This window comes from Nicotiana sylvestris, chromosome 3, assembly GCF_000393655.2.
Source record: "Nicotiana sylvestris chromosome 3, ASM39365v2, whole genome shotgun sequence".
Lineage (NCBI taxonomy): Eukaryota > Viridiplantae > Streptophyta > Magnoliopsida > Solanales > Solanaceae > Nicotiana > Nicotiana sylvestris.
In genome coordinates, this window is record NC_091059.1 from 182,946,818 (window position 1) to 182,963,727 (window position 16,910).

Genomic DNA, 16,910 nt, shown 5'->3' on the forward strand with positions numbered 1-16,910 from the left:
ACTTATGTATTTTTTTGAGATTCATGAACATATGATAAAATAATAGGACACGTGGGAATTCAAGATCATAGACTCCTCTAGTACTTCTATGAATAGAGTCATTTATGAAAGTTGTACATTTTTCTCATTTTGTTTTTGAAGAATATATCATGCCAAAATAAAAAAAATATAGCCTTAACATACCTGAGTGGATTCTCTTGAGAAAGATTACACCATACTCCAAGAAACACTTATAAAATCTTAGGAGACAAACTCAAAAATAATATTTGTCCAATCTCTTTGACAGCAGAAAATGCAAAAGACCACGCGCTAAACTTTTTCTTTAAACCACAAAAAAAACGAGTGGAAGCTTGTACAAGCCATCTCAATTATTAGTAGCAATACTAACTACTAACGCAAATACAGGTCTTAGAACACAAAATCTGTACAATCAACCGATACCATCTCAATGTCTAGTCCTTTTCTTTCTTTAATAGATATGATATACATCTGTTATTATCACCATAACATTCTAAGAAAGACAACAGCTTTGGCCCCTTGAATCTTCATCATTATTAGTGCATAACTGAGAAACATGAGTGCAACAGAAACCTTCTTATGGAAGAAAACTCCGAGAAGAGAACACTACCAAAATAAAATGGAAGGGTGAAGATGTAGAAATGTCTAGAGCAAAAGCAAGAACTAACTACTCATTACATCTGCAGATTACACCATAGTTGGAATTTTTTTTATTCTTTTTAAATTGTTGAAAGATACATGTATATGTATATGTTTTAATAAAAAGGCCCTATGTTGGATTGATTCCACATATTCTCATATGACTCAAGAGTCATACATATTCTTTAAAGGGGGTGTTGCCACGTGGGGGTGGGAGAATTTTAATTTTTATCTACTTATTAGGTAATTAGGTAGTGTTTCGCTACCCGATAATTAATCAATTACCCGCATAATTAAGAATTATCCCAAATTACTTAAAATGCTACTCACTTTTTATATAATTTATGTACCCTACTATCATGATCATGTGGTACTATATAAAATAAAGACATACACTATTGTTTCATTAAAACATTCATATAAATATACATATATTTTCTCAACTTCTAATTTTCTAATCTCATATAAAGAGTACAAATTTTCGTACGCTTAATTCTTAAATGGTAAAAATATAACCTCTTTTTCTTGTGAAAAATAATTTCTATCTTTACAATAAAGAAAAAATCTCATATTAGGTGTATAATTTATCATATCCGAAAATAGTAATAATGGTAACTATCCAAAATTATACTTATAAAACTTTTACTAAAATACTCCACCACTACTAGAAATACAGACTTTTCCCACGAAAGAATCAGTGGAAAATCTGTGTGAAATTTCAATATTCCCACGACATTCCCAGGGGAGACGCTCAGTGGGAATTTGGCTGGTAGGAAAATAGTTTCCCAGGACCATTTGTGGGTAATTCCCAGGGAGTTTCCCACTGAGGGTTTCACGAGAACTTGGTGGGATCACATAGTGTATTTTCCATGAACGTCGTGGGAAATGTAAGATAATATAATATTTTAATTTTCTTAGGTTTCCCACCGAATCTGTGGGATTTATTAAAAATAATTTAAATATTTGTTTATTTTACACATGGAAGCATGTATTATTTTTTTATTTTACACATCAACTCAAATAATTTGTGAAGAAAATCTGTAAATACATAGCACCAACCCATATAAAAACAGATCTGAAAAATAGACCAAACTAACAAGAATAAACCAACTCAATATTGTCTTTTAACAAATTCATTATTTCTAAGACGAAACAAATAAAAAGTTAGGTTTTATTAGACTATACATGCACAAGAAAACAACAATACATTTTTACTATTTTTTCATTAATTCAAAATTTAATATTATACTAATTGGAAATAACATAATAAAACATACAAGCTAACAACAAAAAATTGCACCATAATCATAAAATCAAGAACTATACTATTGTAAAATAATATTTCATTACAAACTCCTTAAATTAAAACACATAAATAAATTAAAATTTATCTAACCCAAAGTCCAATTGAAATACATGAATATTGATTTTAACAAAAGAATAAAATATGTTGTTTCCCCAAATGCTAGTGCTAATAACTTCACTCTTGAATAAATTTCCATCTTTATGTACCTGAAAAAAAGAAAAAAAATTGTAATTTTAGTACTTATTTTTTTATCAAATGAATTAGAAAACATATATTTTAAATGTTAATAATATATTAAGTATTAATAAAACAATAAAAAGAGAAATAAGTAGTGATTGAGATACTTACTCCAATTCTTCTTTGGCTACAACCACAAGAATTCAGACCAAGAAATATAAAATTCTGAGTAGTTAACCTCTCAAAAATCAAAGAAGAGTAGATAAGAAATTTCATACCAGTACCGGAAAATTAAAAATAAATAGGAACATACTAATACATACACGTCATATAGCACCTGGAGAAATCCAAATTTGTAATGTCCTAAATACATATTGAAAGTAAAGTAGATTATATACATTGTCTTAAGATGTCTATCATCCTAGATTTGATCTTCTATGGTATTAAATCAACAAATTGTTTTTTTGAAGAAGACACATACACACACGGAGGGGGAGAGAGAGAAAGAGAGAGATGAAAATATAGAAGATTTTACTTGGGCAGGGGTTTGATTGGGGTATCAAGTGCATATAATAAGATATGAGGAGGGAAAATAGGGGAAAACTAAATATAGGTGGCAATAAAAAGAGGGATTTCGAAAAAAAAGAGGGAATCTTGCCGCTACTTTTTCGTGAAACTTTGAAAAAAATAGAAACGTAGCCATGTTTCCAGCAACTTTATAGCCCCACCATGTGTTGTGAATAATAATACTCTTTTCCAATACTTTCGTGGGAAATATCTGTGGGAAAACTTTTTCATAAAGTACAAAAATTTAAAATTCAAAATTTTTCGTCCATACAGGAATCTGTAGGAATATTTTCCACTGTTTTCCCTCGAAAATAATTTTTTGTTTTATATAATAATTTTTTCCACCGAATCAGAGGGAACTAAATTATGCGCATTTTTTGCGCAAAAATGTTCCCACGGATAGTCAATGGGAAATGTTATTGTTTATTCCTGAAAAAGAAATTTCACTTTTCCCATTGAATTTCGGTGGGAATTGCCACTAACAATTTATCCGTGGGAAATTTCTGTGGGAAAATATTGTATTTCTAGTAGTGCACTTAAAAGAAAATACCACACTAACATAATATCTAACGATATTAAGGTTGTAAACTTACAGGGTCTCATAATAATAATGTCTTAAGCCCTATATAATCTCCTAATAGATATATTTCCTTTGAAATCATGTGAATTTACATCCTCATCCTAAGGTACAAGATGTAACAATTGTACCTTGGCGCAAATGCTCAAACTCTGCGCGCCATGCGTCCCTAAGGCTCTGAGGAACATAATCCCTCAAAAACATATCTGAAAACTGGGTCCATGTAAGGGAAGCTGCCTCAGCTGGGCTGTCCAACTCATAAGCACGCCACCACTAGTAGGCTGCTCCTCGAAGCTGGAAGGCAATGAAAGAAATCACTCTATCCTGATATAACCATAGTGCGGAGGATACGGTAGAACTCCTCCAAAAATCCCAGAGCATCATCTGATGCTAGACCACTGAATACATGAGGCTTGTACTTTTTGAACCTCTCAAGCCTTTGCTTCTCATCATCGGAAGCTGTTGCCCTGTCCTCGGGCGGAACTGGGGCCACAGGCGGTACCGATATTGTTAGTTTCATTGTATAAATAGTAGTAAATAACCCTAATCCCATATGTATTAGGAGTAGGACTTGTATTATATATATAGGGCTCATTGTACCATTGTCATTTTTAATCAATAATATATTTTTTCCCGTGCTTTCTCACATGGTATCAGAGCATCAGTGAGAAGATATTGTTGTGCGTCATTCCAGTGATATCCGGGAAGAAAGAACTCAGTCACCGTGCAATTTTCCGGTGGCCTAAGTGACTAATTGCGTCAAGGTCACTAATTATCAGTGTTGTGCAAAATCCAACACCACCACAAGGTTCCCAAGAGAGATCCGACCAAACCCCAGAAAAAATCACCGGAAAATAGTTAGCCACACGCTGTCACGAGCCTGTCGGAGAACTATTTCCGGCGGTGCATCTGTCACACGCGCCGGCGCGTGTGACCCCTTCCGGTCAGATTTTGAAAAAATTTCTTTAGGACAGCTTCATCTCCTTGCAATTCCGAGACCATTGATACTATTTTCGACAGATTCCGACAACTTTGGAATTTTTTGGCGAGCTAAAGTGATTTTTCTGGCGTGAACAATGATCCCCAGCAATTTTCTGCTTTTTTCGGCACAATATTATAATGGAATTCATATCTGAAGTCTTTAACTCACAATCCATTGGATTAAATGCAATAAATCCAATCTAGATGGTTTCTTTACCGGATTATATTGAGTTCCTTCAGTACAAAGCACGTAAACAGACATCTTTAGGATTAAGCTCCGTTGTTCCAACAAATAGTAGCATGACTGGTGTCTCCCAATCTTCACCTTCTGAGTCTTGGGTAATTGATTCAGGTGCATCTGATCATATTTCTAGTAACAAATCTCTTTTCACTAGTATCTCATATTCTCAATCTCTTCCAACAGTCACAATAGACAATGGGTCTCAAGCCATGGCAACTGCAATAGGTCAAGCAAGTCCACTTCCTTCATTACCTTTGGACTCAGTTCTTTATGTTTCTGGTAGTCCTTTTAATCTCATAGCCGTTAGTCGCTTAGCCAAATCACTTAAATCTGCTATTTTATTTCTTGATGACCTTGTTTTTATACAGGAACGCAGTACAGGGCGGATCATTGGTACCGGACGTGAATTAGATGGACTTATTACCTTATCCTTGCAAAATCACACGGACTCACATCTTGTCTTCCTCCAATAACTTCTCTTGTTACTGATTCACCAGATTTATTACATAAATGGTTAGGACATCCCAGTTTGTCAAAACTTCAGAAAATGGTACTTGGCTTATTTCACTTGTCCACTCTAGAGTGTGAGTCGTGTCAGCTCGGTAAGTATACCCGCTCCCATTTCCCGCGGCATCTTAACAATCGAGCAGAGTCACCTTTTACTTTAGTCCATTCAGATGTTTGGGGTCCTAGTCGGGTTAGTTCTACCTTAGGATTCCGCTACTTTGTCAATTTCATTGATGAATATTCCAGGTGCACTTGGATATTTTTGATGAAAAATCGATTCGAGTTATTTTCTATTTTCCAGACCTTCTATGCTGAAATTCAAAATCAATTTGGGGTTTCTATCCACATATTTCGTAGTGATAATGCCCTAGAGTATTTGTCTTCCCCATTTCAGCAGTTTATGAACTCCCATAGGATTATTCATCAAACATCTTGTCCGTACACATCCCAACAAAATGGGGTAGCTAAAAGAAAGAATAGACATCTTATTGAAACTGCGCGTACCCTACTCATACAATCTCATGTTCCGCTTCGTTTTTTTTTGGGGGGAGGGGTGCAGTTCTTACATCTGGTTATCTTATTAATCGTATGTCATCTGCAGCTATCCAAAATCAAGTTCCATTCTCTGTCCTGTTTCCCCACTTACCTTTGTTCTCTCTTCCACCCTGTGTCTTTAGGAGTACGTGCTTTGTTCATGACCTTACTCCAGGAAAAGATAAGTTAGCTCCTCGTGCTCTTAAGTGCATATTTTTGGGTTAATCGAGAATGCAAAAGGGATATCGATGTTATTCTCCTGACCTTCAGCGATTTCTTATGTCTGCTGATGTTACATTCTTTGAAACCCAATCATACTTCATAGGTCCAGTTAATCACTTAGATATTTCTGAGGTACTACCTATTCCTTCTTTTGGAGATTCAGTCCCTATCTCCCATTCATCTTCCTCCATAGCTCCACCGCCTATAGTTCCAGTTATAGCTCCACCACCTATAGCTCCAGTGTCACCACCGAGTCTAGTGCCACCACCTAGTCCAGTTCCACTAACTATAGCTCCAGTGCCACCACCTAGTCCAGTTCCACCAACTATAGCTCCAGTGCCACCACCTAGTCCAGTTCAACCTTCTACAGCTCCACCACTCCTAGCTTATCATCGTCGTCCGCCCCCAGCATCAGGCCCAGCTGATTCATGTCTTGCACCTGACCCTACTAATACTGCGGACTTGTCTCCTCTTAATCAACCGATTGCACTACGAAAAGGTATACGGTCCACACTTAATCCTAATCCTCATTATATCAGTTTAAGTTACCATCATCCCATTGTGCATTTGTGTCATCTTTGTCCTCTGTTTCCATCCCTAAGTCTATAGGTGAACCACTATCTCATCCCGGATGGCAACAGGCTATGATTGACGAGATGTCTACTTTACATACGAGTGGTACTTGGGAGCTTGTTCCTCTTCCTACAGGTAAATCGACTGTTGGTTGTCGTTGGGTGTATGCAGTCAAAGTTGGTCCAGATGGCCAGGTTGATCGACTTAAGGCTCGTCTTATTGCCAAAGGATACACTCAAATATTTGGACTCAATTACAGTGATACTTTTCTCTCTCGTGGCTAAAATTACATCAATCCGCCTTTTTCTATCCATGGCTGTTGTTCGCCATTGGCCTCTCTATCAGTTGGACATTAAGAATGCTTTTCTTCACAGTGACCTTGAAGATAAGGTTTATATGGAGCAACCACCTGGTTTTGTTGCTCAAGGGGAGTCTAGTGGCCTTGTATGTCGGTTGTGCCGGTCCCTCTATGGTCTAAACCAGTCTCCTCGAGTCTGGTTTGGTAAGTTCATCACAGTTATTTAGGAGTTTGGCATGAATCGTAGTGAAGCTGATCACTCTATTTTTTATCGACATTCTGCTTCAAATCTCTATATTTATCTGGTCGTTTATATTGACAATATTGTTATTACCGGCAATGATCATGATGGTATTAGTAAGTTGAAGCAACATCTCTTTTAGCACTTTCAGACTAAGGATCTGGGCAGATTAAAGTATTTTTTGGGTATTGAGGTCGCTCAGTCTAGCTCAGGTATTGTGATCTCACAACGGAAGTAAAACTTAGATATTCTTGAGGAGACAGGAATGACAGGTTGTAGACCTGTTGACACTCCGATGGATCCTAATTCTAAACTTCTGCCAGGATAGGGGGAGCCTCTTAGCGATCCTGCAAGATATAGGTAGTTGGTTGGTAAATTAAATTACCTCACAGTGACTAGACCCGACATTTCCTTTCCTGTGAGTGTTGTGAGTCAGTTTATGGATTCTCCCTGTGATAGTCATTGGGATGCAGTTGTCCACATTCTTCAGTATATAAATCAGCTCCAGGCAAAGGCTTATTGTTTGAAGATTGAGGCCATGAGCAGATCGTTGGATACTCAGATGCTGATTGGGTAGGATCACCTTCTGATAGACGTTCTACGTCTGGATATTGTGTCTTAGTAGGAAGAAATTTGATGTCTTGGAAGAGCAAGAAACAAATATGGTTGCTCGGTCTAGTGCAGAAGCAGAATATCGAACAATGGCTATGGCCACATGTGAGCTAATTTGGATCAAACAGTTGCTCAAGGAGATGAAATTTGGTGAGATTAGTCAGATGGGACTTGTGTGTGATAATCAAGCTACTCTTCATATTGCGTCAAATCCAATGTTCCATGAGAGAACTAAACACATCGAGATTGACTGTCACTTTGTTAGAGAAAAGATACTCCTGGGAGATATTGCTACAAAATTTGTGAAGTTGAATGATCAGCTTGCTGATATTTTCACCAAGTCCCCCACTGGTCCTCGTATTAGTTATATATATAACAAGCTCGGTACATATGATTTATATGCACCAGCTTGAGGGGGAGTGTTAGTTTTATTGTATAAATAGTAGTAAATAACACTAATCTCATATGTATTAGGATTAGGACATGTATTGTATATATAGGGCTCATTGTATCATTGTCATTTTTTAATCAATAATATATTTTTTTCCGTACTTTCTCACAGGTATAACCTCTGGGATCTGATCAACCTATACCCGTTGCTCAAGAGTGCGGGCGGCGGGAGTCTGTGCTCTTCCCCCGGCCTGGGATGTGGCTGCAGCAAGGGGAATCAACCCTGGCTGAGCTAGAGTAGTTTACATGCTCACAAACTAAGCAAGGGTCTCCTGAAGAGCTGGAATAGTAGTAGCAGTAGGTGTATCGGGTGCTTGGGCTCTGACTGGAACTGCTGGTGGCTCCTCGGTGGCAGCTCGTGCGGGTGCTCGGGCTAAACCACGCGTGCGCCCTCGGCCCCTACCCCGGCCCCGGCCTCTAACGGCTCTAGCAGGGGGCGCGGGTGCCTGGTAATCTCCGGTAGCACGTGTCCTCACCATCTGTGAGAGAATAGAAGATAGATGTTTAGAATTGTAATGTCAAAAATCACGCACGACAAGGAAACCAAATGAAGTGGAATTTTTTCCTAACAGTCACATAGCCTCTCGTAGATAAGCACAAACATCTCTGTAACGATCTGCAAGACTCTATTAAATCGGCTTGTGATTTATGACTCCTATGAACCTAGAGCTCTGATACCAACTTGTCACGACCCAAGTTCTCCCTCCGTAAACTGTCATGACAGCACCTAGTCTCTACGACTAGGTAAGTCTAACCATTTGCGGAAAAAGGAAATAGAGATACGAAACTAGCAATTTACAGGAAATATAATAGAAAAGTTTAAAATACCACTCGGCATATACAATAATAGCACTCTCGGCCAATATTAACACTCCCAAAACCCGGAATCTCATGCATCACAAACTAGAGGAAATACATAACGTTCTAACTCCAGAAGTCTAAAAAAAGTAATTACAGAAGGTCTATAGCTAGAAGAGAGAATAGAGAGGGACTCCTCGGTCTGCGAACATAGCAGATATACCTCGAAGTCTTTGAAAATCGCCTCGCCTCACTGATAGTATGGCTGAGCCGAAGAACCTGGATCTACACACGAAAAACATGTGCAGGAAAGGGCATGAGTACACCACAACGGTACCCAATAAGTGCCAAACCTAACCTCGGTCGGGTAGTGACGAGGAAGGTCAGGGACCTACTGGTTATATATATATATATATAACAAGGTAAAACAGTATGAAGTGCGACAATATAATTAAAAACACTAACAGTCAATAAAGAGTAAAATCACAGACAGAATATACTCAGTACACATTGATAGCAACAGGGGATCTCCAGGATATCGTCCCGTAGTCCCAAACGTAAATGTAAAGAGGATATCCCAGGATATAGTCACGTAGTCCGAATCATAAATATGCAGGGGAAACTCCCGGAATACTAATCCGTAGTCCCAAAGTAAAAATCCAGTACAGAGGAATCTCCCGGGTGTCGTCCCGTAGTCCCAAAGTAAACATGCAGGGGAATCTCCTAGGAAATCGTCTCGTAGTCCCAAAGTAAACACACAACAGTCTCAAGAACGAATATACAGTTCTATTCGAGAATAAACAGGAATCCTACTCTAAACATACTGCACAGAATACAAGTAAGCAGTTAAAGCAGGGTTGACAGTTAAATCACATAAGCATGCTTTTTCTAACATCAGTACCAAAATCCTAAGGGGAGTTCCCCCACACAAGGTTAGGCAAGCCACTTACCTCGAACTAGCTCAAAATCATCCCGAAACCACGCTCTTTCCATGAGTATCCCACTCTGAGTAGCCCAAATCTAATCAAATAAATTTCATAATGTAAATATAACTACAAATAATGAATTTAGCTAAAGGAATCAAAGCTAAGATAAGAAAATAGAAAAACGCCCAAAATCCTCTCTGGGTCCACATCTCTGAATCGGGTAAAAGTTATCAATTTAGAACACCCATTCACTCACAAGAACACTGGTTCAAAAATCACTCAATTCTGACAACTAAAATCCAATCAAAATCCAAAAACTTGGTTGGGGAACGTTTCCTCAATTCTCCCAATTTTTCACCCCAAATCCGAAATTAAATGATAAAACTAAGATTAGATTGATGGAGTACAACTAGAAATGGATAAGGAATCGTTACCCACAGATTTCCTCTTCAAAATCCTCCCAAAATCGCCTTCTCCCGAGCTAAAAATCAAATTTGGTTATATGAGCTTCAAACCCTCAAAATTTTATATTCTGCCCAGTGATTTCCGCCTCTACGATCATGGGACCGCACCTGTGGTCCCGCACCTGCGCCTTGGGCTCCGCATCTACGGAAACTGATTAACTCTCTAGGAACCGCACTTGCACTCCCTTCATCGCAGATGTGGTTTGCTTCTGTGGTTTTTTGCCGCATCTACGGTCTTTTAGCCGCATCTGCAGTTACTGGCTGTTAGTGCCCAAACCTCTCCTGCGACCTCCTTCATCGCTTCTGCGGGCCGCACCTGCGGGCTCCTCACCGCAGGTGCGAAACTACTAGAAGCAGCAACTTCAGAAAATAGCCTAACTCTAATTCAACTTCCGTTAAGCATCCGAAACTCATCCGAGGTCCCCGAGATCTCAACCAAACATTCCACCCATCCTAAAACATCATACAAACTTAGTCCAACCCTCAAATCACATCAAACAACGCTAAAATCACGAATCTCCCTCCAATCCAAGCATAAAGAACTTGAAATTTCAAGAATCCTATAATCGATGCCGAAATCAATCAAACCAAGTCCGATTGACCCCAAATTTTGCACACAAGTCACATTCAACACTACGGAACTATTCCAACTTTCGAAATCGGATTCCAATCCCGATATAAAAAAATTCACTATCGATCCAGAAACTTTAAAAATTTAACTTTCGGCATTTCAAGCCTAAATAAGTTATGGACCTCCAAAATACAATTCGAACACGCCCCTAAGCCTGAAATCATCCAACGTTGCTAGCGGAATAGAAAAAATTTCATTCTGAGGCCGTCTTCACACTGCTCCGACTACGGTCCAAATTCTAAAGCTTAAGCTCTCATTGAGGGACTAAGTGTCCCAAAACACTCCGAAACTCAAAACGAATCTTCCTGGCAACTCACAATAGCAACAACAAACACGAGGAAAACAGTTAATAGGGGATCGGGGCGTTAATCCGCCCGGCCGGGTCGTTATAGAAAAAAATGTAATAGAATATTTAACAATATTTATGAGTTTAACATAAATATCTCAAGGTTAGATTATATTTATTAGTAGCTTTTGTTCGTTTATGCTTGTATATGGAAAATGATTAATTAATGCGAATTTCGTTTAGACAGCATCAGAAATTCGAAAAAAAGTATTTGAAGTCAGAATTAAATAAAATTTTACTTTCGTTTTCTCACAAATTCACAAGTATCATGTCTTAGCTTATATTTTAGGCGCATGTACTCTCAAAATTATTCTTCTTAAACGTGAACTTCATAGTAAACAAAAAATAGAGTTTTTTTGTATTTGTTTTTTGTAAATTAAAAACATGCACGAATGGTTAGATAAGTACATGCACAAATGGGTAGATAGTTAAGTACATGCGTGAATGGGTAGATAGCTGGTGGTGCATGTGCACGAGTTACTCGGTTGATTTTTTTTGTGAATAATATTAGATCACATCACTTGTGGAGTTCAATCTCACTAGGCTTGTAGCTGTTGTTTGGGGTTCGTGTTGTAGAAGAAATCTTTTTTTTTTTTTTTGGAATGTTGTCCCCTATGGTTTTTACAAAGTAATTTTTACAAACTGGTTCATGATAGTGAGTTTTCCTACTTCGAATAAGAGGGAATAGCAGGCACCAGCCCGTCAACATGCCTGTTTACATTGAGGGTTTTTTGTGACATTTACATGGGTTAGCTTGCTTGAGAGAATTGTACTCAATGCTTTATTAGTTGGATGTTATCAATAACTACACATAGATGGCCACCTTTTTGTGCAGATCTTGTGCCATGTTGAAACATCCCAGCACAACTGTACTTTGAGGGCCCGTGATCATAGTTTTTTAATGGGACAATAATATCTTTTCATTGACACTTTAGCATCTTTCTTGCTCTGCTTACCCTTTTTGTGTTTTTATATACTTTGTACAACATATTTTCTTTCTTTTTTTGAATTTATGTATTCTTTATTTAAAACTTGAGAATTACATTCAATTACTTCAAATAACTGAGGTATGAAATTTGTAATCTCATGTAATTTTTTATTTATTTGAAATAAAATTTACATATTTAGAAACTAAGTAAAAAGTACTACAAGTTACAATAGTTAATATTTTCAAATATTTAAAAGTCTTATGAAGTAATTATTGTCAAAATATAATATGTTGGACTCTCGAAATTTGATCACTTTCACTTTAATTGAGAGGCAGGAGTAGTATTTAAGAACTTATAGATTCTATTAGATTAATTTATCAATCTTTTCCTCTAAGAACTAACTATAGTATAGTCCTCCAAACTTTTTCCGCCAATTTCTACAATTAGACCCTTAACTTTTTCAATAAGGGCCTATACTGTATAATCATATAATTTATTGTAGAAGATCATTGTTATAATCTTAACATATAGACTTGAAAATTAGCTATTAACTCATTTCAAATTAAAGTGATTTGACTGGAAAAGTAATGTTTTGGTGATTCATGAAGAATTAGTTTTGTTTTATAAAATTTTTAAAAAAATATCAAAATACAATTAAATATTTTTCTATGGAGAAAGTAAATAAAGTCCTATTGAGAAAATATTATTTTCTCTAAGCGTAGTTAGGTGATATAAAGTGAGAAAAAAGAGTACTTAAATGAGAAAAAAGGTAATAGAATATTTACCAATATTTATGAGTTTAACTTAAACATCTCAAGGTTAGATTATATTTGTTAGTAGCTTTTGTTCGTCTATGCTTCTATATGGAAAATGATTAATTAATACGAATTTCGTTTAGATAACATCAAAAATTCGAAAAAATTTATTTGAAGTCGGAATTACATAAAATTTTACTTTGGTCTTCTCACAAATTCATAAGTGTTATGTCTTGGCTTATATTTTAGGCGCATGTACTCTCAAAATTATTCTTCTTAAACGTGAACTTCATAGTAAACAAAAAATAGAGTTATTTTTTGTATTTGTTTTTTGTAAATTAAAAACATGCACGAATGGGTACATAGCTAATTACATGCACGAATGGATAGATAGCTGGTGGTGCATGTGCACGGGTTACTCCGTTGATTTTTCTTGTGAATAATTATATCAGATCACATCACTTATGGAGTTCAATCTCACTAGGCTTGCAGTTGTTGTTTGGGATTCGTGTTGTAGAAGAAATTCTTTTTTTTGGAATGTTGTCCCCTATGGTTTTTACAAAATAATTTTTACAAACTGGTTCATGATAGTGAGTTTTCTTACTTCGAATAAGAGGGAATAGCAGGCACCAGTCCGTCAACATGCCTGTTTACATTGAGGGGGTTTTTGTGACATTTACGTGGGTTAGCTTGATTGAGATAATTGTACTTAATGCTTTATTATTTGGACATTATCAACACCTACACAAAGATGGTCACCTTTTTGTGCAGATCTTGTGCCATGTTGAAACATCCCGCCACAACTGTACTTTGAGGGCCAATGATCATAGCTTTTTAATGGTGGGACAACAATATTTTTTCATTGACACGTTAGCACCTTTCTTGCTCTTCTTACCCTTTATGTGTTTTTATATACTTTGTACAACATGATTTCTTTCTCTTTTTGAATTTATGTATTCTTTATTTAAAACTTGAGAATTACATTCAATTAACTCAAACAACTGATATATGAAATTGGTAATCTCATATAATTTTTTCATTTATTTGAAATAAAATTTACATATTTAGAAACCAAGTAAAAAGTACTACAAGTTATAATAATTAATAATTTAAAATATTTAAAAGGCTTATGAAATAATTACAGTCAAAATATAATATGTTTGACTCTCGGAATTTGATCACTTTCACTTTAATTGAGAGGGAGGATTAATATTTGAGAACAGTTAGGTTCTATTAGATTAATTTATCAATCTTCTCCCGTAGGAACTAACTATAGTATAGTCATCCAAACTTTTCCTGCCAATTTCTACAATCAGACCCTTAACTTTTTCACAAAAGGCCTATACTGTATAAATCATACAATTTATTGTACACACATCATTGTTATAATCTTAATATGTAGACTTGAAAATTAGCTATTAACTCATTTCAAATTAAAGTGATTTGACTGGAAAAGTAATGTTTTGGTGATTAATGAAAAATTAGTTTTGTTTTATAAAATTTGAAGAAAACATCAAAATACAATTAAATATTTTTCTATGAAGAAAGTAATTAAATAAAGTCCTATTGAGAAAATATTATTTTCTCTAAGCGTAGTTAGGTGATACAAAGTGAGAAAAAAGAGTACTTAAATGAGAAAAGAGGTAATAGAATATTTAGCAATATTTATGAGTTTAACATAAATATCTCAAGGTTAGATTATATTTATTATTAGTTTTTGTTCGTCTATGCTTGTATATGAAAAATGATTAGTTAAGCGAATTTCATTTAGATAGCATCATAAATTTGAAAAAAAATTATTTGAAGTCGAAATTACATAAAAATTTACTTTTGTCTTCTCACAAATTCACACATGTCATGTCTTAGCTTATATTTTAGGCGCATGTGCTCTCAAAATTATTCTTCTTAAACGTGAACTTCATAGTAAACAAAAAATAGAGTTTTTTTTGTATTTGTGTTTTGTAAATTAAAAATAATATTTCTTTTTTTCACAATAAATTAAAATTGATATAACATCAGCATATTTATATCTAATTAAAATCTTATAAAAATAATACTGGAGTCCTTTTTGGTAAACAAGGGAAGCTCATGTTTTTAAATTAAAATTGATCTTTCATTGTTATGTCACGATCCGGATTTTTTATCCTCGAGAGTCGTGATAGCGCTTACTGGTGAAAGCTAGGCAAGCCAAATTATTCTAATTACTTAACCTTTGTTTTAAACCATTATCAGTGATGAGTAGATATTATACAAATAGCGGAAATAATTAAGCGGAAGACAAAATTTGATAATTTATCTTAATACAAACTGCGGAAGTCTAAATACAACTCTACCCACAATTTGGTGTCACAATTTCACAGGCTGTCTAAGAATACTACAAATAAGGTCTGAATAGAAATATACGAGTTTGTCTCTGAATACATAAAAATAGAAAAGAAATGATAGAAGGAGACGCCAAGGCCCGTAGATACTTGCAGGACTACCTCGGGTCGCCTGTTGGACTGAAAGCAGCAACCTCACTGCGGTCCAAACGCTTCAGTACCAGTATCTGCATACAGTGCAGAGTATAGTATCAGCACAACCGACCCAATGTGCTGGTAAGTGCCTGGCCTACCCTCGACGAAGTAGTGACGAGGCTAGGACCAGACTACCAAATAAACCTGTGCAGTTAAATCATATACAGCGAAAAAATAAAAGCAGATAATTACAGTTAAAGATGGGAGGGGGAAAACATGCTTCGGGGAGTAACAGATAACAACAGAATATCAAGAGGAATATAAAGAACCAAAATCCAATTACTAATAAGGATAAGGAAAACCAACGCAGAATTCACTTTCATTTCACATCTTCTTGCAGGCGTGCAACCCGATCCTATTTCAGACATCTCGTTACAGGCATGCAACCCGATCCCATTTCATATATCTCGTTGCAGTCGTGCAACCTGCTCCCATTTCATATATCTCGTTGCAGGCGTGCAACCTGCTCCCATTTCATATATCTCGTTGCAGGCGTGCAACCCGATCCTATTTCATATATCTCGTTGCAGGCGTGCAGACTGCTCTCATTTCATATATCTTGTTGCAGGCGTGCAACCCGATCCCATTTTATATATCTCATTGCATGCGTGCAACCCGCTCCCATTTCATATATCTTGTTGCAGACGTGCAACCCGCTCCCATTTCATATGTTTCCATGGCGGCGTGCCACCCAATCCTATTTACAAATCAAAAAGAATCCCGGCAAGGGAACAAGAGTATAATAACAACATCCCGACAAGGGAAACAATATCGTAAATAATAACATCCCGGCAAGGGAGACAATATCATAAATAATAACATCCCGGCAAGGGAACCAACAATGATAATCAACATATTAAGCATGAATAAATCTCAACGGAGTCATAACAATTACAACACTAGACCCACGGGCATGCTTGATACCGACATATAGATACTCGTCACCATGCCTATACGTCGTACTCCACAATTAACACATAGTAAATAAGACACAACTCTTAATCCCTCAAGCTAAGGTTAGACCAAACACTTACCTCGATGACACGAACACAATTCAAGCCTCAACTACCGATTTACCTCTTGTTTCCACCACCAACGCGCCTGTATCTAGCCACAAGTTACTTAATTATATCAATAAATTCTAAATGAATCAATTCTAATGCATGAAAATATATTTTTCAATGTTTCCCCAAAAAGTCAAAAATCGACCCCGGGCCTGCATGGTCAAAACCCGAGGTTCGAACCAAAACCCGATTACCCATTCACCCACGACCCAAATATATAATTTATTTTGAAATCGAACCTCAAATCGAGGTCCAAATTGTCAAAATTTAAAAAACCTAAACTCTACTCAAAACACCCAATTTCCCCCATGAAAACCCTTGATTTTGAGTTGAAATCATGTAAAAAGATGGTAAAGATCAATGAAAACGAGTTAGAAATGACTTACAATCGATTTGGAGAAGAACTTTTCTTTAGAAAATTGCCCAAGAGAGTTTAGGTTTTGAAAAGGTTGTAAAAATAGTTGAAATCTTGTCTGAAATTTATTTTAGCGGGTCTCTGATATCGCAATTGCGATCAGGGTTCGCAATTGTGAATCCT

At 36.3% G+C, this 16,910-nt stretch overlaps 1 long non-coding RNA gene across 1 annotated transcript; it reads right to left on the reverse strand.

Moving 5' to 3' along the window:
* Positions 1–1,965: 1,965 nt before the first annotated feature.
* LOC138886953 (uncharacterized) lies at positions 1,966–2,560 on the reverse strand. Its single transcript, XR_011405914.1, has 2 exons — positions 2,312–2,560; positions 1,966–2,169 (listed from the first exon to the last, which is right to left on the reverse strand). It is a non-coding gene; the product is annotated as an uncharacterized lncRNA (long non-coding RNA).
* Positions 2,561–16,910: the final 14,350 nt, after the last annotated feature.